Here is a 15,323-nt window from a genome sequence, read left to right as displayed (position 1 = left end):
CTTCTTCTTCTTCTTCTATGCTGCCTTTTTCCAGTACTGGGCCTCAAGGTGGCTTGAAGCCGGACACCAACGAAGATATTATTAAAACACAAAGCAGCATTTTGATAATGATCCTGGGGAAAGTTAAGAAAACACCATTCAGGGTCATGAGCAAACAGGAGGTGGGATGGTTTGCTTATAATGATAGTGTCCTTATCAATGAACCAAAGTAACCCTGCGCTACCTATCTCTACATCTGGGCCCTTTTCACTGAAGTTGGCAGAACTATGCCACCATTCCTAATATGAGGAACTGAACACAGTCTGCTTCATTATTTACTTAACCTGTAATAACTCAGTCCTCAGTTAGCTGTTTTGGGGGTAGGCCGGGGTGGTGGTAGGACTGAATTAAATATTCTCTTTATTACTTTTGACACATTATTTTGTTTTGGGAGTGGTTGAGAAAGTTCGGAGAAAGCTGCCACCAAGCCTTCCTTAACCCTTTGTGTTTCTCAACTTCCAGAACTAAGCTTATTTAAAACATTTAGTTCCATTTCCACCTTTTGTTAACTCCAGGCTGTCAATTATCCCCTGGCACTTCACACTTTTTGGAATTGCCCCCAGTAACAGCTGAAAAACTCACTCAGCCTTGGACAGAATCTTCCATGAATGCAGGGACAAAAACTGGATGCAGGGACATATTTATTAGATGCAGGGTCATATTTATTGTGATTTAACAGCGATGTCTTTCTGCATCCTTTTTTTTTTAAAGGCCACAGATTTGAGCCACCCTAATAGGGATAGTTTTTGTGAACCGCCCAGAGAGCTTCGGCTATTGGGCGGTATAAAAATGTAATAAATAAATAAATAATAGGGATAGCACCTTTCCCTCATCTCTCCCTTTAAAAGGGCTCTATTGCTCTATCAGCTGTATGACAGGCAGAAATCCAACAGTCTGCTAGAGCTTCCCATCAGTGTCTTTCCATATCAGGGAAATACTGTGCCTGTTATTACAAATACAGAGAGCTTAATTTAAAACATGACAGGCTCGTGCCTGCCTAGTATCCCCCCTCTATCACTGCCACACACACTAGAAGAGTAATCTCATTAATTCAGAAGGTGGTTTGAGGGCATGGGAATAGGGTGACCATATGAAAAGGAGGACAGGGCTCCTGTATCTTTAACAGTTGTATTGAAAAGGGAATTTCATTTGTATATATGGGGAACCTGGTGAAATTTCCTCTTCATCACAAAAGTTAAAGCTGCAGGTGCCCTGCCCTCTTTTAAATCTGGTCACTCTAGTATAGTTCCTGCACTTTAACTGTTGTGATGAAGAGGGAATTGCACCAGGTTTTCCATATATACAAATGACACCTGCTGAAATTCCCTTTTCTATGAAACTGTTAAAGATACAGGAGCCCTGTCCTCCTTTTCATATGGTCACCCTACATGGGAAGGGATTTGGAGAGTCTGCATTTCTTTTAGAGACTCAGTGACTGGGTTCACATGATTAGGTGTGCGGGGGATGGGGGTGGGGGTGGGGGGCGGGCGGGAATAAGCCACCATGGCTTATATTCGCCTCCATGATTGTGCAAACAGGTCCAGAGGCAGAATATATTGCAGTGACTCTACAGTGGTAGGACAAAGGCACACTGTACACGTACAAAGGCTCCCCTTTTTGTTTAATATTACTTCACATTATGTTCCATGAATTATGCTCTGATATGAAGAGCCAATTGTGGAGTGAGGGGGGCCATTAAGATTTATATCACTGCCTTGAGCACCCTTGACTGTGATGGAGCCTGCCCACAACTGTCTCAAACTTACAATTCTTTCTGCACAGGGAAGGAGAGGTTGTATGCCAGGATCCTAAAGCCCCTTGAAGCGTCCAAGGTGTTGGGATGCTTCAGTTCCAGTGAGTTCTCCCATTAGCAGGAGATAGCAAGATGTGTGGAAGGTACTCATGGGCATGCCCAGTTACATGACTCCTGGCCAGAGCTACACCAAGCAGGACAAAAAACTTTGAAAACATTTTGAAAACTCTATGTGGAGCGTGTCCTGGGCCCCAACAGTTGTCAAAAGTGCTATAAGCCATTTTAAAGCAGTAGTGTAGATCCTGACCTAGGGCCAATCTACACCAAGCAGGATATAACACTTTTAAAATGGTATGAAAACTTTATATGTAATGTGTCCTGGGCCTGAACAGTTGTCATAACCATTATAAACCGTTATAAGCAGTAGTGTAGATCCTGCCCTACTTTCTGCTGTAATTGTAAGTCCCTTCTTCCTGAAAGACTTTGTTCAGAATTTATCCAATCAGCCAAGAATGTGAAGAAAGCACCTCTCTCTCTCTCTCTCTCTCTCTCTTCCTCCTCCTCCTCCTCCCCCCTCCCACTTAACATTCTGCTGGGGAGGTATATTCTGATCTGCCCTAGTCCTCCTATTTTTACTACAGTTCTTTTTTGTGGCGGTGGTGTGTTCTTCTGCAAACCTTGGGGTTCCTCCACACTGGCTGATGCCTCCCTCATGTGGTGCCTTTTTGGCCTCCTAAGGATCCACAATGGGTGAATGAGTTTGCTAATGGTATATATACTTGCTGTTTGTGCTATACTTTCAGTATATTTTGTAGGAAGTATAGTAAATGCCAATAGTGAATTCATACACCCCGTCCCCCCCATGGACTTCAGCACAGTAAACATGATAACCACCTTAAAATCCACAAATTGAGTCTGTTTGCAAACTTGGAACACACCTTTTGCCAATTCTGTGGGAGCTGTTATCAAGTGATCTTTATCAAAAAGCAAACTTTCTTTGCAAAGGGCGGCAAGTGACCATTTAAGAGATCTAGAAACTTGTGGGCTCATTTTTATAGAGAAACTGTTTCTCCGCACATATTTTCCAGGATTTACAAGGAATGCTGGAGACAGAGTGATCTAATAGTAATTCTGGGTCCCCCAAAATATATTTACATATGGTTTGTACAGAAAACCTAAAATAGAATACAATTCCATCAAGTCCCCTACCAGGTAAATGGATTTGCCGGCATGATGGTACACTAATCTTGTATTAGTAGTTGTTACCTAAATTAGTAATACTTGAACAACTAACTAACACATGAATGAAATACAAAGGAGTCCTGTCTGTAAATTCAATACATAGCTAAACTCACTGTGAACCTAGCAACGTTCTCTGTAATTCACTCTGCTCCCAAATTGTCTCAAGCGCATTTTGAAATGAAAAGCAGCAACTGACACTTCAGTTGGAACTCAGGAGCATTGTGGTGTAGGCATCATTGTGACCTCAGAGATTTATAATATATGTTGTTATTTTCAAGGCATATCCCGATTTTTCACAGCAACAGCCTGCAAGGCAGTTTACAAACGTGAAATACAAATCACAGCAGTAGATAATAATTTAATTTTGGCTGGCTTCCTGCTGGACTGCTGGTTGCCCCCAATACTAGGGTGACCATATGAAAAGGAGGACAGGGCTCTTGTATCTTTAACAAGTTGTATCCCAAAGGGAATTTCAGTCGGTGTCATTTGTATGCATGCAGCACCTGGTGAAATTCCTCTTCAGCCTTAGCTAGACCTAAGGTTTATCCTGGGATCGTCCCGGGGTCATCCCTGTTCATGTTAATGACACACAGGATATCCCAGGAGCAGGCAGGGACGACCCCGGGATAAACCTTAGGTCTAGCTAAGGCTTATATCACAACAGTTCAAGCTGCAGGAGTATAGCTAGAGTGATCAGATACAAAAGAGGGTAGGGCTCATGCAGCTTTAACTGTTGTGATGAAGAGTTCTTTAACATATTAGGGCTCTGACCCCACCTCTGCCTTGTACTCAGTCTTTTGAGCAGGTTATCATAGAATCATAGAATAGCAGAGTTGGAAGGGGCCTACAAGGCCATTGAGTCCAACCCCCTGTTCAATGCAGGAATCCACCCTAAAGCATCCCTGACAGATGGTTGTCCAGCTGCCTCTTGAAGGCCTCTAGTGTGGGAGAGCCCACAACCTCCCTAGGTAGCTGATTCCATTGTCGTACTGCTCTAACAGTCAGGAAGTTTTTCCTGATGTCCAGCTGGAATCTGGCTTCCTTTAACTTGAGCCCATTATTCCGTGTCCTGCACTCTGGGAGGATCGAGAAGAGATCCTGGCCCTCCTCTGAGTGACAACCTTTTAAGTATTTGAAGAGTGCTATCATGTCTCCCCTCCATCTTCTCTTCTCCAGGCTAAACATGCCCAGTTCTTTCAGTCTCTCTTCATAGGGCTTTGTTTCCAGACCCCTGATCATCCTGGTTGCCCTCCTCTGAACACGCTCCAGCTTGTCTGCGTCCTTCTTGAATTGTGGAGCCCAGAACGGGACTCTAGATGACCACGGCCAAACAGAGAGGAACCAGTACCTTACATGATTTGGAAGCTATACTTCTATTAATGCAGCCCAAAATAGCATTTGCCTTTCTTGCAGCCATATCGCACTGTTGGCTCATATTCAGCTTGCGATCTACAATTCCAAGATCCTTCTCGTTTGTAGTATTTTTGAGCTGAGTATCACCCATCTTGTAACTGCACATTTGGTTTCTATTTCCTAGATGTAGAAGTTGGCATTTATTCCTATTAAATTTCATTCTGTTGTTTTCAGCCCAGCACTTCAGCCTATCAAGATCACTTTGAAGTTTGTTTCTGTCTTCCAGGTTATTAGCTATCCCACCCAATTTTGTGTTATCTGTGAATTTTATAAGCGTTCCCTGCACCTCCTCGTCCAAATAATTAATAAAATGTTGAAGAGCACTGGGCCCAGGACTGAGCCCTGCGGTACCCCACTCGTTGCCTCTCCCCAGTTTGAGAAGGTTCCATTGATAAATACTCTACCTAATAGTTGTTCCATCTAGCCCACTTTTAGCTAGTTTGTTAATCAGAATGTCATGTGGTACTTTGTCAAAAGCTTTGCTGAAGTCAAGATATATGACATCCACAGCATTCCCAAAGTCCACAAGGGAGGTTACCTGATCAAAAAATGAAATCAAATTAGTCTGATTTGTCAGGAACAAATCCATGTTGGCTTCTAGTAATCACTGCATTGATTTCAAGGTGTTTACAGATTGACTTCTTTATAATCTGCTCCAGAATTTTCCCAGGGATGAATGTCAGACTGACTGGTCTGTAGTTCCCAGGTTCCTCCTCTTTGCCCTTAACTGTCCTTTGCCATGCCTCCCATGGCAGCCATTTTGTGGTGGTGCCCAAGACAATTTTTCAAATTGCCAAAAAGGTTGCCTAATCCTTGGTGTGCACTTACCAACAAGGCAAGAACTGAGTGGTAGTAGAAAGCAACAAGGGGTGAGGTTTGCACTACAGAGGGGTAACACTATATGGGAATGTCAGTGTGATAAAAGCCATGGTGGACTGCAGCATATTCAAGTGGCCAGTTTGACTATTGCTGTGTCATGCAAACCCAGGCAGCAGGGGTTGTGGGATGGTTAAACAGCCCTTGTGTACCCCAAGAAAAGACCAAATTCAAATCCTTCCCGTGAGTTAATTAAGCCATGGTGGGCTGTTTTGATCAACCAAACCAGATCAGTGTGTTTCCTCGGAGCCCTGACAAGGCAGAGAGTAAAACAACCACCATGGAAGTGGGGAACGGAAAATGACAGGAGGGAAGAAGAGTGGAGCTATTTGCAGTTAGAAAGTTGAGTGAAAATTTACCAACTCAATTCTTTTTCCTGAAAAGAGTTTTAGTTTTAGTTCTATTGTGAATACCAACAAAACAGAACAGAAAATACATTGGGAAAACGCAAGGGGGGGACGACGACACACCATACGTTACATATATGAGATTATCATCATTTTCCATCATATGTATCATTCATTTTAAAAAAGGGAGAGAGATACAAAGGTTTCAAGAAAAGCAGACCAGGTATCCGTATAGTTATCTACTTGCAAGTTGCATCTATATAACACCCATTCAAAAGTTGACAGTGTGGATTTGTCCTTCCAATGTGATAATATAAGTCTTTAGCTGTCATAAGGGCTCTGAAGATCCATCTGCGCTGACCATGTGTTAACTTCCAAGAAGCCGGTAGGTAATTTAGGAGGACATGCACATCGTTCCATGTTATAGATTGTTTCAGTACAAAGTTTATCCATATTAAAACCTCCTCCCAAAAGGGGGGCAACTACTGGGCATTGCCAAAACATACGAGTTAAAGGAGCATTAGATGCATTACATCTCCAACAATTGTGCAAGTTAGACAAACCCTTATTGAAAAGGAGTTGTGGAGTCCAATAAACCCGAAACATTTTTTTTTTTTTGCTGAATAAGATGTAACTTGAGATCCATAGAAGCTTCAGATACTGATGCTACAGCAACTGTCCATTGATTAGGCAAAATATAGGGTGACCATATGAAAAGGAGGACAGGGCTCCTGTATCTTTAACAGTTGTATTGAAAAGGGAATTTCATTTGTATATATGGGGAACCTGGTGAAATGTCCTCCTTTTCATATGGTCACCCTAATTTAGCACTGTTTTGGCCCTAAACATCTAATGTGTGTGTGTGGGTGGGTGGTGTCTGTGCGAAACAGAGTTCCGTGTGCAAAATCGTCCAAGGCTTCTTGAATACTATCTGTAGATATTGACTGGAGGATCCTATCCTTAATGACTGAAAAAATCTGCTAATGTATTTATTGGTGGTACTTCATGAATGAAGGGGTTTTCCCCAACAGGGCTCTGGCTTAGCCAGTTCAGAATCTGGCTTGATTAAAACAATTGCTCAACAATCAGGCATATGCAAGTTCCAGAGTTCCCATATTTTGCATATCAGCGGGGTTGTTTCAGATTATTGAATTAGGTTAGGGATCAGCAAGTGTAAATGAAAGTTGATCCAAAGTCCTTGCTTAGCCAGCATTATAGGATGAAATGGAGATTCTAGCAGTGCTTCCAGATGGAGGGCTCCTAGTACTAACAGTCTAAAGACAGTGTTTTTGTTTTTGTTTTTTGTGGTAAGGACGGAAAAAAAGATTGAAGGAGTGATGGAAAATCACAGGAGGGTTAAAAGTGGAAGATAATGTCTGGATCTTTGTAAAGTTCTGTGCATGAAACAGGGATAGAAGTCTCATCTGGAATCATCCTAAGGGTGCAAGATATAACTCAAAAATAACAGTGCAGACCATCTTGTACACACTGCTATACATATTGATTTAGTTTGCACATAACAGGTTTGTTTAACCCATGAATTGGCAGGGCCACACCAGAGCGGGCAAGTGTGCTGCCTCCTGCAGGCTCACTGTTTCTGCATTGCATCCACTTTCATCAATATCCCAGGAATGCCCCATCCATATGTTGTTTGATGTAATGTGTGAACTCAGAATTCTGGGCTGTTGAGGGACAAGCAACCCAGAATTTTAAGCCAACAATAAACCATGGGATCAAATTCTAAGTTGTTGATGAAAGTGAATGTGAAGTGGAAGTGACAAGTGGGCGGGAGGCAACAGGCTCACTTATTCCCATGCAACCCTGACAAGCCATGATTTATACAACCCATGGATTAACATTTCATGCAAACTGGCCTATTCAAAGGTGCATTTCTATCCAAGCTATGTTACAATTTGGGATCCCATTTGATACAAACACTGTTCTCATTCCAGAGAGAGGGTCTATCCAAAGAAGTCATGATTGAGACCAAAAAAAAAAAGGATCCATAGATGAGAATAATTGAATATATTTAGATAATGTAAAGTCTATATATTAGAAATATGGGTACAATATAAGTGTTGATTACTGGATTAAGGAGAGATTATATAATTCCCTAGCTTCACATGGTGACTACTGATGCTGTATGTAGTCCAAACCACATGCACCAGAGAAAGATATTAGCAAGCTCAGCAGAAACTTGAGATTTGCAGAAGTATATATTTAAAAGTCTGGTTGAAAAAAAGCCAAAGGAGGCAAGCTCCCCAAAGAGAAGCTAAAATACAACTGTGCATGTGTGCAGTGCATACTCGACTCAGTCAGGTCTGATGACAATTTTGTTGTTGGAACCAGAGGATGTGGGGCAGGTTTCCCAGAGCCACCTCACAGGCCCGTCAGAATGTGCTGGGAGAAGGAAGCAGCAGGTGGATGGGCGGGAAGAAAAAGATGAACAGAGCAATTTTTTTGACATGATCAGTACTTTTATATATCCAGTCTTGTTGTTGTTTATTCGTTCAGTTGTTTCCGACTCTTCGTGACTTCATGGACCAGCCCACGCCAGAGCTTTCTGTCGGCTGTTGCCACCCCTAGCTCCCCCAAGGTCAAGTCTGTCACCTCCAGAATATCATCCATCCATCTTGCACTTGGTCGACCCCTCTTCCTTTTGCCTTCCACTTTCCCTAGCATCAGCCTCTTCTCTAGGGTATCCTGTCTTCTCATTATGTGGCCAAAGTACTTCAGTTTTGCCTTTAATACCATTCCCTCAAGTGAGCAGTCTGGCTTTATTTCCTGGAGTATGGACTGGTTTGATCTTCTTGCAGTCCACGGCACTCTCAGAATTTTCCTCCAACACCACAGTTCAAAAGCATCTATCTTCCTTCGCTCAGCCTTCCTTATGGTCCAGCTCTCGCAGCCATAGGTTACTACGGGGAATACCATTGTTTTAACTATGCGGACCTTTGTTGTCAGTGTGGTGTCTCTGCTCTTAACCATTTTATCGAGATTTGTCATTGCTCTCCTCCCAAGAAGTAAACGTCTTCTGATTTCCTGTCTGCAGTCAGCGTCAGCTGTAATCTTTGCGCCCAGAAATACAAAGTCTGTCACTGCCTCCACGTTTTCTCCCTCTATTTGCCAGTTATCAATCAAGCTGGTTGCCATAATCTTGGGTTTTTTGAGGTTTAACTGCAACCCAGCTTTTGCACTTTCTTCTTTCACCTTCATCATAAGGCTCCTCAGCTCCACCTCGCTTTCAGCCATCAAAATGGTGTCATCTGCATATCTGAGATTGTTAATGTTTCTTCCTGCGATTTTAACTCCAGCCTTGGATTCGTCAAGCCCAGCACGTCGCATGATGTGTTCTGCATACAAGTTGAATAGGTAAGGTGAAAGTATACAACCCTGCCGTACTCCTTTCCCAATCTTAAACCAGTCCGTTGTTCCGTGGTCTGTTCTTACTGTTGCTACTTGTTCATTATACAGATTCCTCAGGAGGCAGACAAGATGACTTGGTATCCCCATACCATCAAGAACTTGCAATGAAGTTGCCCATTACCACAACACTCTCCACTTTGGATGCTTCTCTAATGTCTTTCTCCATCTCAAGAGACGCATTTTGTTCAGGACAGCAGTAGCAAGTCCCCCATGCTAAATTACTTTTGGGGGTCTGTCATTGCTGAAGGAATTCTGCAGAGTTTTCTAATTTGACTCTATGCCCTCTTTGCCATACAGGTTGGACCTTTCCCCAGTACACTTTTCCCTATCCTTCCTATAGCGTTTGTGTCTAGACAACCATATCCCATTGGTTCTCTTCATTCCACTACATTCTATGTGGACCACATCGATGTTCCCATTTGAAGCTAAGCACTCCCATATTGGCCCATTTAACATCACGGGCACATTTAAATAAATTTAAACATTCTGTGCCCGAGTCAGTGTAGTATATGGACAAAGTACACATGCCACCAAAACCACATTTGTAAATCTGGTGCAATTTCATAGAAGTTTGAAGAGCAAGAAGAATGGATTGTGGTGTGGATGTGGTATAAGGAATCCCCTCCTGTCCTCCAACTTATATCTTTGCAGCCTCTCTTCCTAATATGCTGGGTTCAGTTCTGTTAAGGCTAGCTTGCTTTTTCCTCCAGTCCTGCATTCTATGTGACTGGGCCAAATCCAAGCTCTAAACACCCAGATCTGCTTGCCGTGTTACGTGTCATTTGAGCCTCAGGCTAGATCCATCACCTCACAGAAATATAAGCCTTTTACAACGCACCAGATAAGAGTTCTTGGGGTGTTTGCTTATGAAAGAAGTGATTTTTTGATAACCACTCATCCTATAACATTCAGCCTTGAGCATACAGCTGTAACATTCAGCCTTGAGCATATAGCCTTGAACTGACTGGTCAAGGGCCTTCAATACTACAGGTATCTTTAATCGCCAAAACATAAACTGCAGCATCAATTATCCTTGAACCTTTGAACAAGGTTCTTTCCATTCAACAATGCTGAGAAATGTTACAGCACAAGACACCATTAGGTTATGCACAGAGATATAACAGCAACACCTTACAGATAAAATGCCTTGATTGTTGTGATTGTGCAAGGTACACACATGCAATAGCCATATGATGGAGATTGGGGCATCTCAGGAGTCTAATGCTTATGTTGTCAATCTGTACTTTTTAATACTATCAAGTTACAAAACAATGAATATACTTCACAGTGATTCTTATAAGTGGGATCAAATAAATGTACAAAACCAAACATATTTATTGTTATGTGTTTCCCACTTTGCCCAAGTGGTGAGAATGTTCAGGGACAGTACTTGTACTTCAACCAGGCAACAGATCTGTTATCTTGCATTATATCTAGATAAGCATATTACACCCCAAGACATTTCCAGCCTTAAGCCTGACGTCATCCCCCCAATTCCCCTAGTTTCTCTTGTAGCACCCAGGCTCCTATTTTAAGTTCTTACCTTTGTACTAACCTCTGGAATACTGTCCATCTCCCACAAGAATGAGCTGAAAGCCTTCTTAATCAGGTTTGTGATGGTTCTGCCAAATACATTTTCCCCAGGCCTTGCTACAAGTCTCCCATTAAGGAAGTTTAGGGCCAAGACATGACATCAGTAACATGACTAGGGCCAGATCTACACTAAGCAGGATATAACACTTTGAAAACGGTATATGTAATGTGTCCTGGGCCCAAACAGTTGTCAAAACCATTATAAACCCTTATAAAGCAATAGTGTAGATCCTGCCCTAGTGTGCAGGATGTTTAGAGAATACATTGCAGGCATTGGGGGAGGAATCTGGATTGGGGCCCTTGCATAAGGGGTAGGAGGCTTTAACCTTTTGCCCCCCGCTACAGTCATGATCTGGAACGGGACTCCCACATTTAAAATTTGCATTTGGGAAAAAGCTCCCATTTGCTCCAATGGAAGCAACCCAATCTGGATTGGGACTGTAGCAGGAACCAAAAGGTTATAGCCCTCTGTAGCAGGGTCCTGATTTCCCATTTCCAACATTCCAGGCAGATCTTTGGTCAATAAACCATCTTTTAAAGAATAGTTTCCTTAGAAAGACATCTAGTAACCATTCTTGGTTATTAAGAAACTTTAATGTTCTTTTGCTAAATCCCAGAACCTGATGAGATTAAACAACATGATACTATTATTTGAGATATGTGCTAGTAATGGTAAATATTATTTAACAAAATATTTATTCAATAGGCAAATATTTGTAATCTTAACTCCATAAGTTCCTAATGTTGAACTATTCCAAGTTAACACTTCTGGAACCAGGGCTAAAATCACAAGAGTAGCACCTACATTAGGTAAGATAAGGTAGCTAATTTCTATAGATTTAGAAATTCAATTTGGACTCTCATTAAAGCAAGACATAATTATTTATTTAGGGTGCAATCTTAAGGATGTTTGTACAGCAAAAACATCCTACAACTCCCAGCATGCCTCAGCTAGTCACATTGCTGGGGCATGCTGGGAGTTCTAGCACTTTTCTGTCTAATTATACATAACGATTGAATCCTTAGTGTATTGCATTTTAACCCATCCTGGGGGAGGCACCATTTGTTTTTCTGTCTCAGGCATCAAATTATCTTAGACTGTCTTTGTTACAGTAGAAACAGTTGCCTGAAGAAACTCAATGTTAGATTTAACCATAAATCATATTACAATAGTTTGATTTTCACTTTTTAAAAGCAATAAAAATTCCAACACACCAATTCTCATCTGATATCAATAGCCATAACTAGGTTATTCGATCATAAAATCAGTCCAGTTCAATGCCTTTCAGTCATTGGTCTTCCTCAACCGCTTGGATGTAGCCATTCAAGTTTAAACACAGTTCACCCTTAAGACAGAAATGGTTTTTTCTCCAGAGGCAGTATTCAATGAATGGTATCCATCTGCTATCTCTAAGGATATTGCACCAGTGGAAATCAATACATATATTATAGGAACTACTGCTTGCTAGTTGTTAGTTTCCGCTAGACCAACATAATTAACGCTAGAAGATGGGCACTGTTAGATAATACCCAAGGCCTTTACTTTTGTCTTTCTTTTTTGGCACCATCATGCTGCCTCATTCACAGAATTTTACAGGAGTTTGTGCATTTCCAGACAATAACATCTTCCACTCATGAGCCTCCCTTGTTTTCCCTCCACTTTTTCTGTCTTTTCTCTAACCGCAGAAAATCTGTTAAGGGAAAAAAGACGTAAGAACTGCACAGTGCCTTCTGATTGGTAGCACTGGAAGCCCTCCATCTGGAAGTGCTTGGAGAGAATTCAGCTTATTTCGAAAAAGCCAGTGATGGATATTACCCCCACCCTAAGCGCTTTCAGAGATAGCTATCAACATTGCTCATGTTTTGAAGCTTACATGCTAAAGCTATGAAGCACTGTTCCCCAAGAATAGATAAGGAACATATATTTTTCTTAGTTAATACTGAACATGTTGTTCTGAGCCAGAAAGGGTTATCTTTTTTTTAAGAGTGCATAAGAATAAGAACTACCCCATCTGCAGAACACCCCATCCTCTGCATATCAGCAAAGTGTGTGATTGGAATGCCCAACAACTTTTTCTGTTTCAGAAAGTAGCTCCTGCTCCTCCACCGCCAATCCAGATAAGTACCATGGAATGGGGTGTGGGAGGAAGAGCTTTCTATATGCCTATGAATCTAGAATAATGGAATGGTCTAATTATACCTAAAGCAGAGATCCAGTAGAAACTGCCCATCCCATGCTGTTTTCTGCTGAAGTTCACCCACCACAGTCCCCAAAGCAGCTATCTACCCTGATGGGAAAAACCTATAGGCAAATACCAGTTTCAGTAGGGTTGGAAGAGGTAATTTTCAGCTGGAAAATGGTTGGGTGGAAAAAGGGTACCCCCTCCCCAAAATAGTCCCAATTTAGATAGTGGGAGGGGCTGGGCTGCTTTGTTGATAGGAAAAGGTTGGTAATTCTAATCAGGAAACTCCCAGGTCAGGTCTAGTTCAACTCTGTGCAACTCACTGTTAGGGGCATGGCTTCCGATTGAAGAAGGCAAGCCCCAGAGCAGTGGTTCCTGCAGATATACAACATGCAATGCATCCTGGGGTTGGGTAATTCTGCACACCTATGAATCCAGAGTGATGGAATGGTCCAATATTACCTAAAGGAGAGATTAAGAAGCAGCTTCTCATCTCACTGGAGACTGGTTGGAAAGAAGCCAAGCCAAAACAATGATTCCCGGAGAACTGTGGCAGAAAGGTTCCTCTGTCAATGGATACTTTGGATTCAGAGGACCCTTAAAATCTGTTTTTGTATCAGCTTTATTTCTTGAAACACACAAATGTTTAAGAATTATTATCATAAGGGCTAAGAACTTGCTTTACAAATATAAAGAATTCTGTAGTTCTCAGGATAATGAATTCTGCCACCCCGACTCACCTAATACAATTATGGAATCATTGGAATACATGTTTTAAGCATTGCACTTTCTTTCCTAGATTCCGAAATGCTGATTAATCTATTCCTGCGTATGCCCTTCACGTGCAATCATAAAGCACGAACTTCAAATCCAGAAGGTTTTGGGATCAGCATCCATGGATTGTCACACATTAATAGTCTTCCCATCATTGGGCAGCTGTTTTGAAGTATCCAGGTACCAGGTTTAATGGATTCACTGTTGCTCAGCAGACAAATAATCAGCAGACAGAACTGCGCATAATTAAAATAGCACTCTGGCATACAGCTGTTAAAGGCACAGATCCAGGGAGAATGGTAAAAAGAGGAAGTGATACTACCATGTAAATTCCCACTGAAGTTGTGAAGGTCCCACGCCTCTAGGTTCTAATACAGAAAGGATGCCTAATTCCTATTAAAGTTCAATCACAAAAACATATTCATTTTATATATATATATATATATATATATATATATATATATATATATTTTCTCATGACAAGAAAGGCTCCAGTTGCTGCATTGTGTTTCTACATTAATTATTTCGCAATTGTGTGATCTCTTATAGATTTCCCCTAAGCTAAAGGTTGAAACAGCTTCCAGGCTGGATGGCACCTTTTTATTATGGCTATAATCTACAAACTTGATAAAGCAAATTACTTGAATTTAAGCCAGTCCTTCTCCCATTACTGTTAATGGGACCAACTCTACATGAAACTGAAATCTCTGGTTAAGTGATGAATTGGACAGCTTTAAGGTTAGATTAAAATACCTCATTAACAAGAACAATCATCAAATCATGAAAAATCCATATTCTGTAACTGTGGACAGTATCTAACTTTATTTCATGCTACTTATGCTATGTTTGCTGTTTGATTAATAAGGAAACACCTTCCCCCAAGTGGCAAACTACAAGAAGTACAGTCACCTTTAATTTGATATTGAGGATGGATTCTCTTTTGAGAGGGATGTTCTTCAGGGCATCAGATATAAGTGACAAGAATGGCTGTATTATTCACACCTCAGATATGGACCTCTTCATCTCCCTCACTGACAGCTGAGGAACCCAATCCCTTCCGGTTTAAATTTAAAAAACAAAAACAGTTTTTTCCTGGGGTGGCTGGAAATTCAAAGTGAAATTCTGTTTTCCATCTACCGCCATCTTCCTTTCCCCACAATGCCTCTGGGCTCCACATGAACCCAGAGGCATTCTTAAAGAAAAGAAGGTGGCGGGTGGATGCACGGTGGAAATTTGCTATACATAAAACAAAAGGAGAAAAGAAATTGGACTCCTGGCACCCAGTAAGCTGGGAAAGGCAGTACAGGGAGGCTGAGAAAGGCAGCATAGGGTTGGGGGATTCCAGTGGGCAGGGGGAGAGACAAGGCCTGCATGATAGCAAAGTCAGGGAGTGAGTGTGCAAAACTGAGAGAGAACACGTGTGAGCGGAAGGAGAGTGTGAAACGCAGAGAAGTGGGGGGAGAACACTTACATTTTATGACTGGCCATGCCACCCAAATAGTGGTGGTGCTTGGACCACTTTTAAAGCATTTCAAATGGGCCCATGCCCCACACCCCCAAGAGACAGTGTACAGTGTGTTGCATGCTGTGCCCGTGTGTGCTACAGTGCACACATCAAGCTCCTGTGCAAGGAGGGCTCATTTCTTCCTTAGGTTTATGACAGGCACACTTGAACAC

This window comes from Elgaria multicarinata, chromosome 7 (genome assembly GCF_023053635.1).
Source record: "Elgaria multicarinata webbii isolate HBS135686 ecotype San Diego chromosome 7, rElgMul1.1.pri, whole genome shotgun sequence".
In the NCBI taxonomy this organism is placed as follows: Eukaryota; Metazoa; Chordata; class Lepidosauria; order Squamata; family Anguidae; genus Elgaria; species Elgaria multicarinata.
The sequence above is the reverse complement of the archived record's forward strand: the minus strand, read 5'-3'. Positions refer to the sequence as shown.